Genomic DNA, 21,818 nt, shown 5'->3' on the forward strand with positions numbered 1-21,818 from the left:
GGGGGAAAAGGAAGATATATAGGGAAAAATCAGGGATGCATTGCAAACTGTTAGACTGTTGGGAGGTTTGTACAAATAGAAGGACTCCCCAGTGCAATACATGAGCCACCAGAGGACACTATTGCCAAAATATATCTAACACGAGTAGTAGTAACAAAATTTCAGAGATATGCAAATTATATGATATTAAGGTCTTAATTATTGCAGCTAAAGATGTCACTTTATCACATTTTCCATAACTGTGTAAATTGACTTACCTGCAGTAGCCTCTTTATGCGATTGTAGACCATTTTTTTCTGAATGCTAGCCTATGTTTTTTTTCTATGTTTAACTCTTTTTGCAGAAAGCATGTGTCATCAGTCAGGTAACAGGTAGTTAGTTTGTTGTGCTAGTATGGTGTATTCTGTCTGTTGATGCATTTTAGATTTTGATGGAAGTTATGTGAGTGAAGATGTTTTTATAGTGGTTTAGGAAGTTTACAAAGAAAACATTTATATTAGTGGTCAATAATAAATGGGATTTTGCAAACCGTTTCTTCAGTGCTTGTAGTTTTTGCCCAGCTGTTGTATGTGTTTTTATGAGAGAATATGCAATGCAGTATCATCTGAGTATTATCAGTGCATTACATTACTATTAATGTGCTGCAGCTCTTACTCATTTAATTTACCTGGATATTGTAAATAATAAAGATAGAAGTTATCTGAAATAAATTGACAGTGGCATTTGAGAGTATCTTGAATAGTAACGATAGAAGTTATCCTGAATAATTTGACACTGGCAGTGTAATCTATTTTTAGTAATCTGGAGACATATGTGATAATCACAAAAAAATCTAACATTAAAGTTCTGTTTACATATGCTGCATATATAAAACACAGAATGGAAGAGTGGAGATTACTACTTCAAGATTTAAATCCTAACATTGCTGTGATTACTGACAAATGATTCAGTTGGTGTTCATAGGGTAGTCTGTGAAAGGTTCTGAATTACGGAAATCTGTTAGACTATTCATTTGAATTAGAGATTTAGTATTTATATAACAAATGTATTACATACTGGTCATCATCATCTTTTGGCTTTTCCCGTTAAGGGACGCCACAGCAGATCATCTCTTTCCATTTCTTCCTATCCTCTGCATCTTGCTCTGTCACAACAACCGCCTGCATGTCTTCTCTCACCACGTCCATAAACCTTACCTTAGGCCTTCCTCTTTTCATCTTACCTGTCAGCTCCATCCTTAGCATCTTTTTCCCCAATATACCCATCATCCCTTCTCAGCACATGTCCAAACCAACGCAATCTTGTCTCTCTTACTTTGTCTCCAAACTGTCTAACATGAGCTGACCCTCTAATATACTGATTCCTAATCCTATCCATCCTAGTCACATCGAGTGCAAATCTTAACATCTTTAACTCTGCCACATCCAGCTCTGACTCTTGCCTTTTTGTCAATGCCACTGTCTCCAACCCATATAACATAGCTGGTCTCACTACTGTCTTGTAGACCTTCCCTTTCACTCTTACTGGTACCCGTCTGTCACAAATCACTCCTGACACTCTTCTCCACCCATTCCACCCTGCCTGTACTCTCTTCTTCACCTCTCTTCCACATTCACCATTACTCTGAACTGTTGATCCCAAGTACTTAAACTCGTCCACCTTTACCAACTCTACTCCCTGCCTCCTCACCATTCCTCTACCCTCCCTCTCATTTTCACACATATATTCTGTCTTAGCCCCGCTGACCTTCATTCCTCTGCTCTCTAGAGCATATCTCCACCTCTCCAGAGTCTCCTCAACCTGATTCCTACTCTCACTACAGATCACAATGTAATCTGCAAACATCATAGTCCACGGGGCCTCCTGTCTGATCTCATCTGTCAACCTGTCCATCACCACTGCAAATAAGAAAGGACTCAGAGCTGATCCTTGATGTAATCCGACCTCCACCTTAAACGGATCAGTCACTCCCACTGCAGTCCTCACCACTGTCACACAACCCTCGTACATATCCTGTACCACTCTTACATAATTCTCTGCCACTCCCGACTTCCTCATACAATACCACAACTCTTCTCTAGGCACCCTGTCATATGCTTTCTCCAAGTCTACAAAGACACAATGCAACTCCTTCTGACCTTCTCTGTATTTCTCCAATAACACTCTCAGAGCAAACATTGCATCTGTAGTGCTCTTTCCTGGCATGAAACCATACTGCTGATCACTAATCATCACCTCCCTTCTTAACCTAGCTTCTACTACTCTCTCCCATAACTTCAAGCTGTGACTGATCAATTTTATCTCTCTGTAGTTACTGCAGCTCTGCACATCACCCTTATTCTTAAAGATAGGTACCAAAACACTTTTTCTCCACTCCTCAGGCATCCTCTGATTTTCCAAAATTTCATTAAACAATCTAGTTAAAAATTCCACTGCCATTTCTCCTAAGCACCTCCATGCTTCCATTGGGATGTCATCTGGGCCAACAGCCTTTCCATTCTTCATCCTCTTCATAGCTGTCCTTACTTCCTCCTTGCTAATCTGTTTCACTTCCTGATTCACTATCCCCACATCATCCAACCTTCTCTCTCTCTCTCATTCTCTTCATTCATCAGCCTCTCAAAATACTCTTTCCATCTACTCAACACACTCTCCTCTCTTGTGAGTACCTTTCCCTCACTATCCTTTATCACCCTTACTTGCTGCACATCTTTCCCAGCTCTGTCCCTCTGTCTAGCCAATTGGTACAGGTCCTTTTCTCCCTCTTTAGTGTCCAGTCTCTCATACAACTCTCCATATGCCTTATCCTTAACTTTCGGCACCTCTCTCTTTGCCATGCGCCTCATCTCCTTATACTCATGTCTACTTTCTTCATCTCTTTGACAATCCCACTTCTTCTTCGCCAGCCTCTTCCTCTGTATACTCTCCTGTACTTCCTCATTCCACCACCAGGTCTCCTTGTCCTCCTTCCTCTGTCCAGATGTCACACCAAGCACCTTTCTAGCAGTCTCCCTTACTAGTTCTGTTGTAGTTACCCAGCTATTCAGTAACTCTCCACTGCCTCCCAGTGCCTGTCTTAACTCTTCCCTAAACTCCACTTCACAATCACCCTTTTTTAACTTCCACCATTTAATCCTTGGCACTACTTTCACACTCCTTCTCCTCTTCTTGATCACCAACGTCATCTTACAGACCACAATTCTATGCTGCTTAACTACACTTTCCCCTGCCACCACTTTACAGTCTCCAATCTCCTTCAGACTGGCCCTCCTACATAGGATATAATCCACCTGTGTGCATCTTCCTCCACTCTTGTACATCACCCTATGTTCCTCCCTCTTCTTAAAATACGTATTCACCACAGCCATGTCCATCCTTTTCGCAAAATCCACAATCATCTGACCTTCTGCATTCCTCGCTTTAACACCATACCTACCCATCAATTCCTCATCCCCTCTGTTCACTTCACCAACATGCCCATTAAAGTCCGCTCCAATCACTAATCTCTCACCCTTGGGTACACTCACCACAACTTCATCCAATTCACTCCAAAATTTCTCTTTCCCATACATCGCACACCTAACTTGTGGAGCATATGCACTAACAACATTCATCATTACACCATCAATTTCGAGCTTCATAAACATCACTCTGTCAGACACTCTCTTCACGTCTAAAACACTCTTGGCATATTGTTCCTTTAGTATAACCCCTACCCCATTTCTCCTGCCATCCACACCATGATAGAACAATTTGAACCCGTTTCCTAAACACCTGGCCTTACTTTCCTTCCATCTGGTCTCTTGCACGCACAATATATCAACCTTCCTTCTCTCCATCATATCAGCTAGCTCTCTTCCTATACCAGTCATACTGCCAACATTCAAAGTTCCTACCCTCACTGCTACACTCCTAACCTTCCTCCTTTCTTCCTGCCTTTGGGCATGCCTTCGCCCTCCTCTTCTCCTTCAGCCAACAGTAGTCCAATTTCCGCCAGCACCCTGTTGGCTAACAGTACTGGTGGTGGTCATTGTTAACCTGGGCCTTGACTGATCCGGTATGGAAATATGACATTTTCACGCCGTACGTTATGTGGCAGAATTTTTATGCCGGATGCCCTTCCTGATGCAACCCTCTCCATTTATCCGGGCTTGGGACCAGCACAAAGAAATGCAGTGGCTTGTGCATCCCCAGTTCTAAAATGATGCTGGAGTTATTTCTATTAAACTTAATAAAGACAGTTTGACTTTAACAGCTTTTTACTACCTCTTAAAGCATCCAGGGAAATGTGGATATGCTATTAGTACAGACTGTCTCCTAAGGTCTATCAGACTTGCATATGAGGTTGAATAGTAGTATCAGAATAAGATCCTAGTTTTACTTGGAGACCTAGACTGATATGTATGATCTTTCTGGCTCTTTACGTCAATAATGAGAACTGGCTATCTTGTCTCCCCTTTTTATTGAAATTAAGGATTATTTCCAATATTCGATGTATTTGGATTCATATTCAAAACCTAAGAATGGCTATTGAAGAATTTGCATCTATTATAATGTTGATATCATATTGTCTGAAGTCTTTTTTTGCAGCGTTCTCAAAGTTATATGCCCCTTATACTTGGTAGTTATTTGTATCTATGTATTTGATAGTATCTGTACTACTACTTGTGTCTATGTACCTTATGGTGTCAAAAAGCTATACTCCCCACCAGTGGGCTGTATATTTTTGAGAAGTTACTTGTTAATCTGTGTTATTTTGATACAGTGTAAAACTAGTTGTTTTTGCCTTTGGCCTATTTTGTTGCTAAAAAGCATCCCACGACCAAAGATCTACAAACTTGAGTAGTAAGTAAACCAATAAATAAAATAGATTTTTTTTTTCAAAACTGTAACCTAAAACAAATAATGAATTGTCTGTAAAGATAAAAAATACTCTTGATATTTGCTTGACATTTTTTGCTCATACAGTGATACCTTCAGACCCTCTCAATTTTGGTTAAATTGACCAGTATTACCTGTTATTTGACCTATTTAAGAAGCATTCCTTCATCTGTAAACAAACCATTAAAATAACAAAATTCCACAATTTGTTAATTCAGATAATTTTTAATAAAGTGAGCAGTACTACAATTTCTCAAAGGAATAGTGCTGAAAATTCATATCATGCAACACGAGATTTCAAGAAAATGTCATCAAAATGATGTTATCCCTGTCCAGTGCCCTCAATAACTTTGTGAATAATAGTAGGATTCAGCTATGTCTTCAAGAAAAAAAAAGTGTAGGAATATGTATCTACAAAGATCAAAACAATCAAAATCCCTTCATAAAAGTTACAAAGGAGGTGAAGGAAAGAAGAATATTTGATTGTGCATACTACAAGTAAATTACTCTATTATTTATGTCTAGAAGATATACAGGGAATAATGGGAACTAACCTGTTTCAGAACATATGTACAGAAACCAGGCATTAACTTGTTTTGTGGAAATCTGTGACAATTTTGTTAAATCCTTTATATTTAGGCAGTGCTGGATATTTATATATCACTTTCAATACCTGTATTTTTGATCCTATACACAAAATCAGAAATAGTCTTCATATTAGAAATGAAAGTTAGTTATAAAGTATCAAGACCTAGATAGTATCATGATTTAAGACATTAAAATTTATCTCAACATCCAACAAATTATCTGATGTCAGTTTTCATTCATTCCTTAACGTATGGGTTCAGATCCAACACTCTGATCTGACTTGGACGTTACTCCAGCTCGTGGAGACTAAGAAATTCTCAAGCTCCTTTCCTAACCATAATGCACAATGCCTAACTTCCCTCAAATCTCATTTACTTTTTTCATGACCAGACATGGTTGACTACTGTTCTTGAGTGTTCATATTAACATAAGTGTTTTTTTTCTTAAAACTTTACTCTTAATGGCTGTTAGTACACCATTCTCTGATTAATAACTTGGAACCTTCTGTCTAGTGTTTTTGATACTCTTCATCTTTATTTTCTGTAATACACTTGCAAGTGTATTCTCACTACCTTTATTGGTAGGCCTTTCCTACCCCAGTACATCCCTTTCTGTTAAGGGTGTCATAACTTTCCTCTTTCCAATTTAAAAAAAAATGCTAGCCTTTTTGTCTGCCATTTCCCTTCTCTAGTTGCTGTATTTAGTTAGTTCCTGTCTGAACAGATATCTTGTGTTTTTTTGTTTGTTTTGTTTTTGTTTTTTGTTTTTTTTTGCAGACATCTGCTTGTTTAATATTTTACCTGTGGCTATGTCAGAAAAAGGTTTTACAAAATGTACAAATTGTGGGTACAAGATGCCATTTACTGATGCTCACTCTTTGTGTGTACTGCTTAGGGGCTGAGCACTTAGCCAAGGAATGTGATATTTGCAGTGGGTTCAACCCAAGAACCTTAACCAAAAGAAGAGATAAATTAATATTGAAAGGTCTTTTGCCAACAGCCTTTTCTCAGGCCATTGCTGGAGTTAAATCTCTAAAAGCTAAACCCAAGGTCCCTTCAAAAAGGTCCAGGTCTTCTGATTCTATAGCTTCAACTTCATCTGAGCCGAGGAAAAATACAACAAAATTGGATCTGACAGTCCCTGCAATCCAGCTGTCTTCGTATCTGATGAGATGTCTGGCAAGTCCTTCATCTGATCCAAAAAAATGTACTATGGATCCAAAGTTCCCAGATCCGAAGCCTTTGCCTTGAACTGTGTATTCACCCTCAGTGGATCCGGTAACTTCTAGGGCAGTGGTTCTCAACCTTTGTGAGGCTGCGGCCCGGTGAATTCTTTTTTTTATAAGAGGAGGGCCCGGTCCCAACAAATATGCTCATAAATACCTTTCGAAAGCAGGAGGATGTCAAATTGTCAGCAAAACACTTATCACATGCACACGCCAAATATTTATATATGCAAAGTATCTAATTTAATAAAAATAAATGTATGACTCTATCAATTCTAAAACACTAGTTCCAACAGTAACATTTTGAATGTAAAAACACAGAACTTTAACAGTTACTAATGAAGAGGTTGCTGCTAGCAAACAACTTTATTTGTAGATGAAACAATGAACTATAAAGTGCCTGTTGCCCTTGAAAAATAAATTGCCTATGTTACATTAAAACAGAAAATACCTCGTAAAGAATTGCCTAGAAAACCACCTGTAGGACAAGTTTAATGGTACTTCACAGTTAAAAACTCAGTACAAAAGTAAAAAAAATCTCCAGTCAAGTGCTTTCGTCCATAAAAAATCAGGACTTCATCAGAGCAACATACACAGCTTTACAAGTAGTATCACTATTTATAAACTACTTATAAAGCTGTGTATGTTGTTCTGATGAAGTCCTGAGTTTTTATGGACAAAAGTGCTTGATTGGAGATATTTTACTTTTTTACTGAGTTTTTAACTGTGAAGTACCATTAAACTTGTCCTACTACAGGTAGTTTTCTGGGCAATTCTTTACAAGGTATTTTGTGTTTTATATGGTCTTGGTTTACCTCGTTGGCACACTGCTTGTTTTTACTATGTTACAATAAAAAAGATAAGCTGGTAATATTATAATAGGGAATGGATGGCAAACTGATAACAGGTTCATAGTTACTAGGTATCACCTCCAAAGGAGGACATACTTAGGACTGCAGCATCCACCATCCACCCCCTTTAAAGTACAACACATTACAGTAGCAGTAATCCATCTACAGTGGATATAAAAAGTTTACACACCCCTGTTAAATGCCAGGTTTTTGTGATATAAAAACTGAGACCACAATAAATCATTTCAAAACTTTTCCCACCTTTAATGTGACCTGTAACCTGTACAATTCAATTGAAAACAAACAAATCTGTTAGGGGAAAAAATAAAAAACATACAATATGCTAGTTGCATAAGTGTGCACACCCTTAAACTAATACTTTGTTGTGTGTGGATACCCTTAAACTAATACTTTGTTGAAGCACCTTTTGATTTAATTACAACATTCAGTCTTCTTGGGTACACACCTGCCATCAATTAAAGTTAACCCCAAATAAAGTTCAGCTGTCCTTGTAGAATTTTCCTGACATTTTCTCAGTTGCCTGCTACAGCAAAAGCCATGGTTCGCAGAGAGCTTACAAGGCATCAAAGGGATCTCACTGTTCAAAGGTATCAGTCAGGAGAAGGGTACTAAAAAATTTCTATAGCATTGGATATACCATGGAGCACAGTGAAGACAGTCATCAAAAAGTGGATAAAATATGGGACAACATTGACGTTGCAAAGAACTGGATGTCCCTCCAAAATTGATGACTAGACAAGACGAAAACTGGTCAGGGAGGCCGCTAAGAGACCTACAGCAACACTGAAGCAGCTGCAGTATTTTCTGGAAAGTACTGGTTGTGTACTACATGTGACAACAATCTCCCGTATTCTCCATATGTCTGGACCATGGGGTAGGGTTGCAAGACAGAAGCCTTTTCTTACACAGAAAAACATCCAGGCCCAGCTAAAATTTGCAAAACAATACATCAAGTCTCCCAAAAGCATGTGGTAGAAAATGTGTTATGGTCTGATGAGACCAAGGTAAAATATTTGGCCACAATTCCAAAAGGTACGTTTAGCACAAAAACAACACTTTGCATCACCAAAAGAACACCATCCCCATGGTGAAGCATGGTGGTGGCAGTATCCTGCTTTGGGGTTGCTTCTCTTCAGCTGGAACTAGGTCTTTAGTCAAGGTGGAGGGAATTCTGAACAGTTCCAAATACTAGTCACTTTTGGCCCAAAACCTTCAGCCATTTATTTATTTATTTATTTATTTATTTTACATTTTACATAAATAAAATAAATAAATAAATAGTCACTTTTGGCCCAAACCCTTCAGCCATCTGCTAGAAAACTGAAGATGAAGAGGAATTTCACCTTTTAACATGACAATGACCACAAGCATACATCCAAATCAACAAATGTATGACTTCACCAGAAGAAAATTTAAGTTTAGGAATGGCCCAGACCTAAATCTAATAGAAAATCTGTGGGGTGACCTGAAGAGGGCCATACACAAGAGATGCCCTTGCAATCTGACATATTTGGAGTGCTTTTGCAAGGAAGAGTGGCCAAATATTGCCAAGTCAAGATGTGCTATGCTGATAGACTCCTACCCAAGAAGACTGAATGGTGTAATTAAATCAAAAGGTGCTTCAACAATGTATTAATTTTAAGGGTGTGCACACAACAAAGTATTAGTATAGGGGTGTGCACATGCATCAGCTTATTGTACGTTTTTTATTTTTTATATTTTTCCCCTAACAGATTTGTTTGTTTTTCAATTGAATTGTACAGGTTATAGGTCACATTAAAGGTGGGAAAAGTTTTGAAATGATTTATTGTGATCTCATTTTTTTATATCACAAAACCCTGGCATTTTAACAGGGGTGTGTAAACTTTTTATATCCACTGTACATATTGTGGGAGAAGAACCCACAGCCTTCTGCATCAAAAGCAAGTATACTACCTGTTGCGCTACTAACAATGCTTTTAAATATTTTAGCACAGTAGTGATATCATTTGCTTTAAAACTGTTGCACTTTGCAAACAGACTTGGCATAAGCAGCACTAAAGTTTTCCACTGAAGCTCACAGCTCCTTGTAAAATGCACTTGACACTCCACTATATCTCTCAACTTTGCAGCACAAGAAATCTGGAAAAAGCCAACATTTGTGGGGGGGGGCAAAGGCCCAAAACCAGGGATGTATTTTAAACATTGCTTGTATAATCTTAGAAAGTTGCTAGAATAAAATGCTTTGTGTTACCATACGTTTCCTGAAAGATAGGAAGACTGAAACTTAAATGACTGTCATTATTTAGTGAATTCAGTTCTCACTGATTTACCAGAAAACCACAAATTTTAAGAGGAACAGACCAAAAGTATGAGCAAAAATCAGCTATGGACCCAACTCCTTAAGTGGTGGTAGGGGTAGAGAACTCAGGCTCTTGTTGCTTGTATTATAAGGTACAGGGTTTGAGCCTGAGTAAAACTAACCACCAGCTCCCCCCCCACACACCTCCCTTGTGACTTGCAGATTCAGCAATGAACAGAACACTAACCTGCCGAACACACACCCCTTGTGACATACAGAAATGAATCAAGCTGAGGAACCTGAATTGAACACTTACTTAAATAGGCAGATGCAGCAATGAAATCCACCTAATTACATAGGCAGCACAGCAGTAAACAGGTTTTCTTTCTGTGACCATTAATGTGTGGGTGAAGGAAGGATGTCTGTATAACACAAAGACGTAATGGAATGCCCTCGGCAAAAGATGCCGAAGGGGCTTGCCCCCCCAGCCATGCCACTGTCACTCACACATCACTCTCACTCTCTTCTGATCTCTCTCTCTCTCACACACAGTCTCTTGTGCTTTCACTCTCTGAAACTGTAGGCCAACAACCGCTCGCAGCCCGGTATAATTGATGCCAGGGCCTGGTACCAGGCCGTGGCCCGGCAGTTGAGAAACACTAGCGTGCCCTCTCCTTTTCTGAGCGGTACTCTACCCCCTTCAGTGATGCCCTCTCATTCCTTTAGTAGTATCATAGAGGCCAATGTGGAAAGGATCATGAGGAGATAGTTCACGCAGCAATTTCAGAAAGGAGTTTTCATGGTTTCTACCCCCTTGGGTCAGGAACATCGTCCATTGACTACTCCACCAGTAGCTATTCCTCCTTTGATCCAAGATGTAGGGTTAGAGTACTGTGATCTGAGCATTCTGGGCCCTTCTGTTTTAGATCTGAAGAGAGTTTTCTGTTTAGATCTGACAGTTACACTGAGCACACCGACTCTGACATCTTCAGATCTGGATGACTCTCGGAGCAGAAGCTTCCAGGTTGGATCCAAGTTGATAGGATTGACTGTGAGGTTTTCAGAGACATCTCTTTCTCTCAAATCTTCATTGTTGGATAGCTCAGCTCCATCTTCCTCCTTGGGTGGATGGCTCTCAGAGCAGAGGGAGCTGGCGAGCGAGAAACTTGTTTTCATGGCTCCGTTGGCTCCCTTCTCTCTGGGGCAGTTGACTTTCAATGTTGTGAACAGAGTTTTCTCTGCTCCAGCAGGTCAGGTGGTTCCTTTCACCTCAGATCCACCCTCGGCATCTCAGCTGACTTTGCACCACAAGATTCAGCATTCTACGACACTAGGACATCGGGCTCAGAGCTTCCAGACCACCCAGTCAGATATTGTCGTCTCTCCCGATACTTCTCCAGATCATTCCACCAAAGAAGTCCCTAGGAAGAGGACATGCAAGAGGAGGCACTTGGCCTCCCTCCAGGAGTCTGTAACTGAGGATTTTGACTTTGTTGAGGGAGAAGGTCTCCCAAATCACCACCCAATGACATCTCATTTGGAGACATCCTTGAGATCCTAAAACAGAAGGGTTGTTGGTCTGCCCAAAATCCATCTCCTGACGAGTCTGTATTTCTGGAAGCTTTTGGGACTGGCCTGTCTACCTCCTGGGTTTTTCTTCCCACAAATGAACTTATCAATTTGGTTTCGGAGCAGTCATGGAAGGAACCTGGTATGATTGAGCCAATCCCCAAAAGACTGGACAGGATTCTGGCTCCACCAGTAGGAAGAGAACATTGGAGTAAGGGAGTACTGGTTGATGCCATGTTCGTTGGCAGCAGCTACAGATAAGGAACTCACAGAACAGAGTTCCAATGCCTATCCCCTAATAGAGAATTTGGGGCTGTGGACACATTTGGGAAGCGACTATATGCTTTGGCAAATTTTGCTATCCAATTGCTGAACTACTTAGCACATTTCATGAGATTGCAAAGGGGCTTAATTAAAGAACTTTCAAACTCCCTTTCAGGGACCAATTCTACAGAAGCTCAAATTTCTGTGGCCTTGCAGTTGGCTACCCTTCAGTCTATTGCAAATTTGTCCATCAGGCTCATTTTGCATGCTGCGGAAGGCACCTCAAGAGCTGCAGATTCAGGCATTTCCATAAGGTGTCATGCCTGGATACACCTATGTGATTTTGCAGAGCCCTTTAAGTCATCTTTCATCAATGCTCCCTTTGAAAGTTATTTTTTGTTTGGCCCCACAGTGAAAGATGCACTCTCTAGGTGTGAGAAGGATGGGAAGACCTTATCTACCATGGGCGTATGTTTTTCGACCCCTCAACAGACCTTTTCCAGGAATCAGTGGGGAGGTGGAAAGATATGGTTCAGGAAGTTTCAGGGTCCTTTCCAGGACACACGTGGAGTTAGTTCCCCCAGATGCAGAGGGGGGAGCGATAATGGTAGAAGACACCCCCATGATAAAGAAGACCTGCAAAACCGATGATCTAGAGATACTTTTAATGACAGACCCTATCAGTGCTCTTGAACAGAGGCCTGATTGCCTTCCTCTGGAAGCAGTCGGGGGGGGGGGTCACTTGTCTCTGCACCAAGAAACCTGGCTAAACATAACAAATGACACTTGGGTGCAGAGAATCGTTTCCAGAGGTTATGTTATTCCCTTTTCCCTTTCAGCCCTGTTACCCAAGAAAATCCATCCAATCAGAGGGAAGCAGCAGCACTAGAAATTCAAAAGCTGCTAGAGAAAAGAGCCACCAGATGTAGATGACAGCTGCTCTTGACTGTTGATTTAAAAGATAAGTGTTTTTCTTCAAAACTTCTCTTTAATTCTATTTCATTATTAAACCTTACCTTAATTAATAACTTCTTGGTTTCTGTCAGTGTATTTACTCCTTTTCATCTTTAATTTCTATAATTACACTTGCGAGTGGATTCTGCTACCTTTGTTGGTAGACCCTTTCCTACCCTCATATATCCCTGTGTCTTCTTAGGGTTTTATTTCTGATTGAAAACAAAAAGACTTTGCTAGCCTTTTTTCTCTGCCCTTTCTCTCTCCAGTGTTTATTAGTTATTGTTAAACTAGTTATCTGATTGCATAACCTACAAATATGTTGGAAAAAGGATTTAAAAATGTGTGAACTGTGGGCTCAAAATGCCATTTACTGATGCTCACTCCCTATGTGTTTACTGTTTGGAGGCTGGATGTTTAGTTAAGAATTGTGATATTTGCAGTGGGGTTAACCAAGAGCTTTTACCGAGAGACAAAATAAATTTATATTGAAATGTCTTTTGCTAACTATCTTTTCTATGGCCATTGCTGGAGTTCAGTCTCCTAAAGCTAAGTCCAGGGACCTGACAAAAAGGTCCAGGTCTTCTGACTCTACTCCTCCCACTACTTCTGAACCGAAGAAAAAGGAAACCAAATTGGATCTGACATCACCTGTGATCCGGCCATCCTCAGATCTGATAAACATCATGGCAGGTCCTTCCTCCTATCCAAAGAAAAGTACCATGGATCCGAAGTCCCTGGATCTACCATGGATCCGAAGTCCCTGGAAATAAAATATCTGCCTAGGACTGTATATTCACCCTCAGTGGACCCACTGCCATCTAGGGTGCTCCTCCCCTTTTCTTAAATGGCACTTTATGCCCCTTCAATAGTGTCATCTCATTGCTCCAGAAGTATCACCAAGGTCGATGTGGAAAGGATGGTGAGGGATCAGGTTACTAAGCAATTTCAGAAGGGAATATACACAGTTCCTATCACCTCAGGTCAGGAATGTTGTCCATCAACTATTCCACCCATAGCTAGTCCTCCTCTGACCCATGCTGTGGGATTAGAGCCCTTGGATCTGAGTGTTCTGGGCCCTTTCGGATCAGATCCAGAAAGAGTTTTCTCTGAGCACATTGGCTCTGATATCTTCAGATCTAGATTGCTCCCACAGCTGAAGATTTCAGCTTGGATTCTAGGGGATGGAGTCGACTCTGAGGTTTTCGGAGAGAACTCTCCCTCTTGGTGCTTTGATGCTGGACAGCTCAGCACCACTTGCCTCCTCAGGCGGGCAGCTCTCAGAGCAGAGGGGGCTGGCAGTCCAGAAACTTGTTTTCTCAGCTCCATTGGCTTCCCTCCCTCTGGCGCAGTTGGCTTTTGAGGTTGTGAAGAGGGTCTTTTCTGCTCCACCAAGTCAGACAGGTCCTTCCCCCTCAGATCCACCTTTGACATCCCAGCTGTCTTTGCCCAGTGATCCTCAGCATTCTGCCCCACTGGGACAGCCAGCCCACAGCTTCCAGACCACCCAGCCAGGTATTGTCATCTGTTATGATATTTCTCTGAATCATCCCACATAAGATGTCCCTAGGAAGAAGATGTGCAAGAGGAGACACTTGGACTCCCTCAGGAGTCGTTCTTCAAGGATACTGACTTTGATGAAGGAGAACGGTCTCCCAAATCACCAACCGATGATGTCTCATTTGGAGACATTCTTGAGATCCTAAAATAGAAGTGTGGTTTGTCTGCCCAAAACCCATCTCCTGAAGAGTCAATTTTTCTGGAAGCTTTCAGGACTGGTCCGTCTACCTCCTGGGTCAGTCCACCTGCCGATGAACTCATCGATTTAGTTTGTAGGTGGGGTGTGGAAGGAACCTGATATGATGGCGCCAAGAGACCATACAGGATTCTGGCTCCACTGGTAGGGACAGAGCATTGGAGTAAGGGAGCACTGGTTGATGCCATGGTCATGGTGGCAGCTACAAAAAAGGAACTTGTGGAACAGAGTTCCACTGTCCTCCCCCCTAATAGAGAATCTAGGGTTTTGAACATATTTGGGAAATGAGTGTATGCTTCAGTGACTTTCACTGTCCAATCTCTGAACTATTTGGCACATTTTATGAGGTTGCAAAGGGACTTAATTAAGGAACTTTCAAACTAACTTTCAGGGACCACAACTGCAGAGGTTCAAACTTTGGTGGCTTCACAGTTGGCTACACTTCAATCTGCTGCATATTCATTCTTGAGACTCATCTCGCATGCTGAAAAAGGCACCTCAGTGGCTGAGGGTTCAGGGATTTCCATCAGGTGGCATGCCTGGATGCGCTTGTGTGATTCTATGGAGCCCTCCATGTTATCTTTTGTAAGTGCTCCTTTTGACGGTTCTTCCTTATTTGGCCTGGACCCCTGTCTAGCAGGGCGACTGACGTGACCCCTGGGGTGAATTTCCTTTCTCCCATCCAATCGTCAAGGTTCCTTTTGAAGAGGGTCAAAGAGGCACTCTGCTTGACATGTATGGGCAATCTATTCCAGAGTCTGGGGAGTCTCTGGGTCAGGAACCTATCCCTCCAGCATGTTTTGTTTATTGTGATGACAAGGTTTAGATCCCTGGAGCGTGTGGCTCTGAGGGATTGTGATTTCTTTAATTGTAGCATGTCCAACAGCTCTGGGTTTGATATGGCCTTGTATGTTAATTCTGATGCTGCTTGTTTTACTTATATGCAGGAGGTCCATCAGAGTGGGGCTTCACAATGCCCTAAATGCCAGGCATAGATCTCCCCTCAGCAGCCTGTAAGAGACAAAATACAGGGAGAGGCCTTGAGTCGGGACATTTTACTTATGCCCTGTATTCTTTTAGTGAGGAACCTCTGTGGATGTTCCATTTGTTGGATATGCCTGGTTAGGTACATATCAAAGGGGGCAGTGTACTCAATGACCGTTCTGATGAATGCCAAATACAGTGGAGCAATGACTTCCTTGGACTTAGATGCCATACCTTTGTTTATAAGTTGTGCAACATAGAATGATTTCCTCACTACTGTAGACATGTGATGGTCAAGAGCATTTAAATAACTCCAAATAAATACAGTCAATGTTTGACTAGATTGCATGCTCTCCTATGAAAGGATCAAATGTATTCAACCTGATTATTACAAACATTGCAGCACTGTGCTCTACAGCTATAATTACACCCTCTGTGGCTAGGCCTGACCATGAAGCAGCTCTTTCTGTCATTAAAACCCATCCTGAAACACTAAAAAACCCTTCCATTTTTAAAGCTCTCTCTCTAAGGCAATTTTACTTTAGCTGTAGGATGACCTGAGGAAATCCAAGACCCCTTACTCCGACTCTCTGATGACCCAACAGCAGACATTGCTGGATTTGTGAAAAGGTTCATTTCGTGCCTCAAAGCCTTCATCTAGACTTCAGTCCTATTCTGCAACAAATACAGTGTCAAGTGTCAAGTTTAAGAATAAACCTCTTTGATGTTATTGTTACTGTTATGGAATTCATGCATTAAGAAGCTTTATAACAACAGAAATTAACTCTTCTCTCTTACTAACAAACTGAAAGCCCCACACACCTCAAAATAAAATGCAAAAGGTTAAACAAAGAGCATAGTAGCAAAATCAAATCTCCCGAAACTAAGTACAAACTGAAAATTGCCACCTCTGCCAAAGACAGTTACAAGTCCTTCTTCAACTACATCAGAAACTTTAAAAATAACACCCAGCACTGTTGATGATGATAATAATGATTACCCATTCAGCAGCTGAAGACATAGTTGACATATAACAAATTTAGTTCAAACTTCAACCCCTTTGTCCACCTAGCCTCCACACACATTTGCCAATGTCACCCTCCCCCACCAGACATCACCTCTAAACAAGTCTCAAAGACTCTTGCTCTCTCTCTTGGACATGAAAAACACTATCTCTATGGGGTCTGACAACATGCCGGACTGCTTACTTGCCAGTATAAAGTACAATCTCACTAATCTCCACAATTTGCCCAACCTCGCACTCTTGCTTGGCTTCATGTCTGAGGCTTGGAGAACTGTAGTGTAATCCCCCTACATAATGGAGATTCCACCACTAATCCTGGAAACTATAGACGCATAAACCTTGCTAGCCTTATGTGTAATACAATGGAAATTAATTATTATGGACATCATAAACATGGACTTTGGCAGTCTAAAGTCCAGTTACCAAAATCAGTTTGGGTTTGTGAACGATAGATTGTGTCTGCATGACCCATTCGACTTATTTGAAAAAGTAAATGAGGCCTTGGATGACAGTAAATTAGTGCACACAGTTTACCTTGACCTAGCCAAAGCTTTTGTCATCATTCCTTACTCAGGCTTCATAGATAAGCTTACCATACTAAATGAAGACACTTATGTTAACTGTTGAATAGCAAATTGACTAGCACACAGAACCTAACAAATTAAGACTGGGGGCACACACTCCTTCAAAATGTTTGTTAACTGTAGTGTTCCCCAGAGATTGTCACTGTGAGTGGTCCCATTTGGTATATATTTCTCTGACATCAAAGCTGATATCAAAGGTCTTTGGCTAAATAATTTGCTCATGACTGTAAACTATGGGTCATTCTCAATTCCCTTGGGGATTTCCATATTCTACAAGACAGATTAACATATACAAGCAATTGGTGCAATGAACAGGGTCTCAAGCTTTATGCTAAAATGTGTAGTATTATATCTTTTTGTTAAATAGTAGCATCTTTGCCTCAAAATGGACATAGCTATCACAGACCTGGGCATATTTGTCAACAGTGAGCAATCCTTTGACCACCATGTATCCATGGTCATTATGAAATTCTTCTGTTTAGCCTAGCTGAATAACATGATATTTCCTCCATGTCCAAGGATGTTATCATACTTCTCTATTCCTTCCTTATTATGTCCATAACTGAATACAATGCTTCCTTCAGCATGTACCTATTGAAACACATGGCCCAATTTGAAAGACCCAAGCATTTTCCCTCAAAGAAAATCAACAGCCTGAGATCCATTACGTCTGCAGAATACCTTAAAACACAGTCTCTTGTAACAGTCTAGTACATAGTCCTTATGGGTGATCCCTGCCTGGTATACAAGCCTAAAATGATTCCCATCCTGAGGGACATCTTTTGTATTTGCAAAATCAGCAACACCATGAACGCCCGTACAAAAGACTTCAACCTTCACAGAAACATAGACCCTAATGGTAGAATAGATAAAACATTCAAAGAATTCACCTCCTCTAGAGCAGACTCTTCCATCTCATATTAAACAAAGTGGTTCCCTCTCTCTCTTTAAAAGCAACCTGGTTAAAAAGATGGGTAACCACAAATAAACCCAAGATCTTGCTCCATAAGCCTTCATGGAAAGGAGTAGCAAATAACAGGAATTGCAAAGGCTAGGCTACAAATGACATACCAGACCAACTGTGTAGTAATAATCTATGTACCTGTCCCTGAAGCAAATGACATAAATCATGCTAATGTTAAAGAAGTGGAAAAGAAAATCTTAGAACACTATTCTTGGCCTTATTTACAAAAATGATGCTAAGAAAAGTTAGATTTGGTGAAAGTTATCAGTAATGTGTATAAGGCATAGCTGCAATTGGAAATGTCTAGCATGAAGATATACAAGTGTAATATATTTATATGTAATGACTGCAAATATCATTATCAAACTTCACAAGTAAACCCTGATTATGTGCCTAAAGGTAGTCAGCTGAGATCAACTGATGTTAGTTATTATTAGTTAATTACAACCCTATTGTCATTTTTTAAACATTTGTAAAGATTTTAAAGATTTTTGTTAGAGAAGAAAATACTTCAGTCAAGATTCTTTTTAGTGCTAAAGAAAACAGGGGACTTTTACTTCTCAGTGTGTTGAACAAATTGTTTTGACACACCAAGTTCTGGATGGTCACAGTTCAGTCCATTCTGCCCTTTCTGAGCAAGGACAAATGGATGTGCTTGACAGACCTTCAGGATGCTTATTAACACATAAAAATGAACAGACAATCCAAAAGGAACTTAAGCTTTCGGCTGGGAGCCAGTCATTACCAGTTCAGAGCACTACCCTTTGGGTCTCACCACAGCCATAGAGACTGTGTTGAATACTGCTGATTTGTTGTGATTGATAGTTTTTCCAAGATTTGAACAAGACTGCAAAACTGTGTCTTGGGCTTGTACCAACTGATGCCTGGTAGGAGTGGTAATGAACCAGTCATCCAAGTGTGGAAACACGCAGAATCCCTGCAGTCTCAAGTGAGCTTCTACCACTGCCATACACTTGGTGAACACCCTCACTTGAGACTGCAGGGATTCTGCGTGTTTTCATACTTGGACAACTGATTCATTACCACTCCTACCAGGCATCAGTTGGTACAAGCCCAAGACCCAGTTTTGCAGTCTTGTTCAAATCTTGGAATAACTATCAATCACAACAAATCAGTAGTAGTATTCAACACAGTCTCTAATGCAGCATCACCTCCCCTTTTGAGAGTACAAACAATAAGAAATAAGGTAAAAAAATGATTTGCACTACCAAAATTTCAGCCCGGTTGATTCTGCAAGCCCTGGGATCAATGTCAGTGGCAATAGTCTTAGTTCCTTTAGCAAAATATCACATGAGGATTCTGCAATGGATGCTAAAAGCACAACTGTCAATTCTCTTTCAACTTATGTCAATGAAGATAAGAATAGCTCATGTATGCAAGTGGTATCTTTCCTGGTGGATGCATTCACAACATCTGTTGCTAGGCCATACCTTCATTTTCCCCTCAGCTCAAGGCCACAGTGACCATGGTTCCTTCCCAGATTAGGAGGGGGCATTTTCTGGGGAAGACGGTGCAAGGCACTTGGTCCTCCGTGGAGGACAACTTGCATATATCTATGTTCTAGAAATAACAGCGAAGCTTTTGGCATTGGAAGCGTTCCAGAACTCTCTCCCTCTTGAAATGATTGTGATTCAAATGGACAGCATGTTGGTAGTTTCATACATAAACAAACAAGGAGGAACCAGATCTTACCCCCTGTGTCAAGAAGCCCTGAGGGTGTGGCAATGGGTGATTTTTTCTAACCATTTTCTAATTAATGTGCACATTCTGAGAAAGTCCAATGTGGTAGTAGACAATCTGAGTGGGTCCATCTTACTACCTCACAAGTGGTCTCTTAGCAACAAAGTGACAGACATGATTTTCCATCAGTGGGGCCAGCCTTGCTGCAATCTCTTTGAATCTTCCCTAAACAACAAGTGCAGCAGCTTTTTTGCCCTAATCAACCCCTCCAGTGGAGTCGCCAAGGGATGCTCTACTCCATGATTGGCTCCCAGGTCTCCTAAATGCTTATCCCCCAATCCTTTAATTCCCAAATTCCTCCAGAAAGCAGCCAGGTTAAAGAGCTAAGTCATCCTCATTGGACCTTACAGGCCTCTACAAATTTGGTTCCCTGTCCTTTGGCCTCATCTGCTGTACCCTCCTTGGATTCTGGATCTGACTCCAGACCTTCTGTCTCACCCGACAGGCATGATTCACCCAGACATCACAAACTTCAAGCTGACTGCATGGTTTCTCCATTTCCATTGATAGCCAGGCACCCGATGGGCTTTGCCGTCTCTCCGTTCCATTCTGTTGTAATCTCATAAGCCCTCTACGGGGAAACTCTGTAGAAGTCAGTTTAGACAATTTATTGTGTGGGCAGTGCAGAATCAAGTAGTGCCCTTCTCCGCTCTGTTACATACTGTTTTTGAATTTTTAGTGAGTTTATTTAATGAGGGTGCTAGTTCAACTATCAAAGTCCAATTCGCAGCCATCTCAAATTTCCATGTGGGGTTTAAGAATTCTTCCCTAGCATCTTCTAAACTATGCAAAGCATTTTTGAAAGGTACTCTTTTACTTAGACTTCTTACAAAGATCCTATAGTACCATGGGTTTTGAATTTGGTACTGCAAGCCTTGACACAGTCCTCCTTTGAACATGCAGCTAAATGTGATCTAAAATTCTTAACCTGAAAGACTATTTTTATAGCTGCGATTGCATCTGCTAGAAGAATTTCAGAACTTCAAACATTATTTTCTAAGTCCCCATATTTAGTTTTCCACAAGGACAGGGTTACCTTATATTCCATTGCTTCCTTCCTACTTAAGGTAGTGTCAGAATCCTGCATTAACCAAGCCAATAACCTCCCAGTATTCTTCCCAAACTTTGTGAATAAAGGAGAGTATATGCTGCACTTACCGGATGTTCATACACAGTTGCATTTCTACCTGCACAGAACAAAACAAATTAGACAGACAGACCGGCCTTTTCTTTCCTTTGCTCATCACAAGTTGGATGAATCAGTCACAAAGGTAACCATAGCTAGATGGTTGACAGATTGCATCTCATTTGTCTATACTAAATTGAATCTCCCCCTACCAAAATAATTAAAGGCTCATTCAAGTAGATCTATGGCTACTTCCACTGTACTCTACTCTAGAGCATCCATGGACAATATTTGTATAGCTACTACTTGGTCAAATCCTCATACCTTTATCACTCATTACAAATTAGATCTGGTCTTGAGGGGAAGAGAAGCCTTTGGCTCATCCGTACTCAGGAATATCCTTCCTTACAGTCCACCCAGGAATTTAGGTAGCGGAGACTTTGCCCCATACATTGAGGAAGAATGAAAGTGTAAAACGCAGATGGAAGATTATGGTAAGTACATAACTTCTTTTTTCCTACAATCTAGTTGTTTTGCTTTTTTGAAGGAATTTATTTATATCTGTCTATATATATATATATATATATATATATATATATATATATATCTGTATAAAGATGCAGCTATATATATATATATATATATATATATATATATATATATATATATATATTATGTGTGGATATATCAAAGCTTTTACCCTAAATCAAACTTCTTAGAGAAACTAAGTAAGCACGGTGTTAATAATAAATGCCTCATCACTTCTTGGATTGAAAATTGGATTACAAGTGAGTGTGTGTGTGTGTGTGTGTGTGTGTGTGTGTGTATGTATGTATGTATATATAGGTTTACCATCTGAAGGTTGAACCTGACCCCATCGAATGATGGGATCATCGACCCACTTCCGCGAAACCGACAATGTTGATTTCCAACAGTATCGAAATACGACTCGCTGTAAACCTCAGAACAGGCTTTAACATGGGTT

General features: G+C 40.6%; 1 protein-coding gene across 1 annotated transcript in view; it reads right to left on the bottom strand.

The window, feature by feature from the left end:
• SLC23A3 (solute carrier family 23 member 3) overlaps positions 1-21,818 on the bottom strand; it is a 1,305,121-nt gene that overhangs the window by 154,533 nt on the left and 1,128,770 nt on the right. The gene's annotated exons all lie outside the window — the stretch shown is intronic.

Source organism: Protopterus annectens, chromosome 6.part0, assembly GCF_019279795.1.
Source record: "Protopterus annectens isolate FY-2018-M chromosome 6.part0, PAN1.0, whole genome shotgun sequence".
NCBI classification, from domain to species: domain Eukaryota; kingdom Metazoa; phylum Chordata; order Ceratodontiformes; family Protopteridae; genus Protopterus; species Protopterus annectens.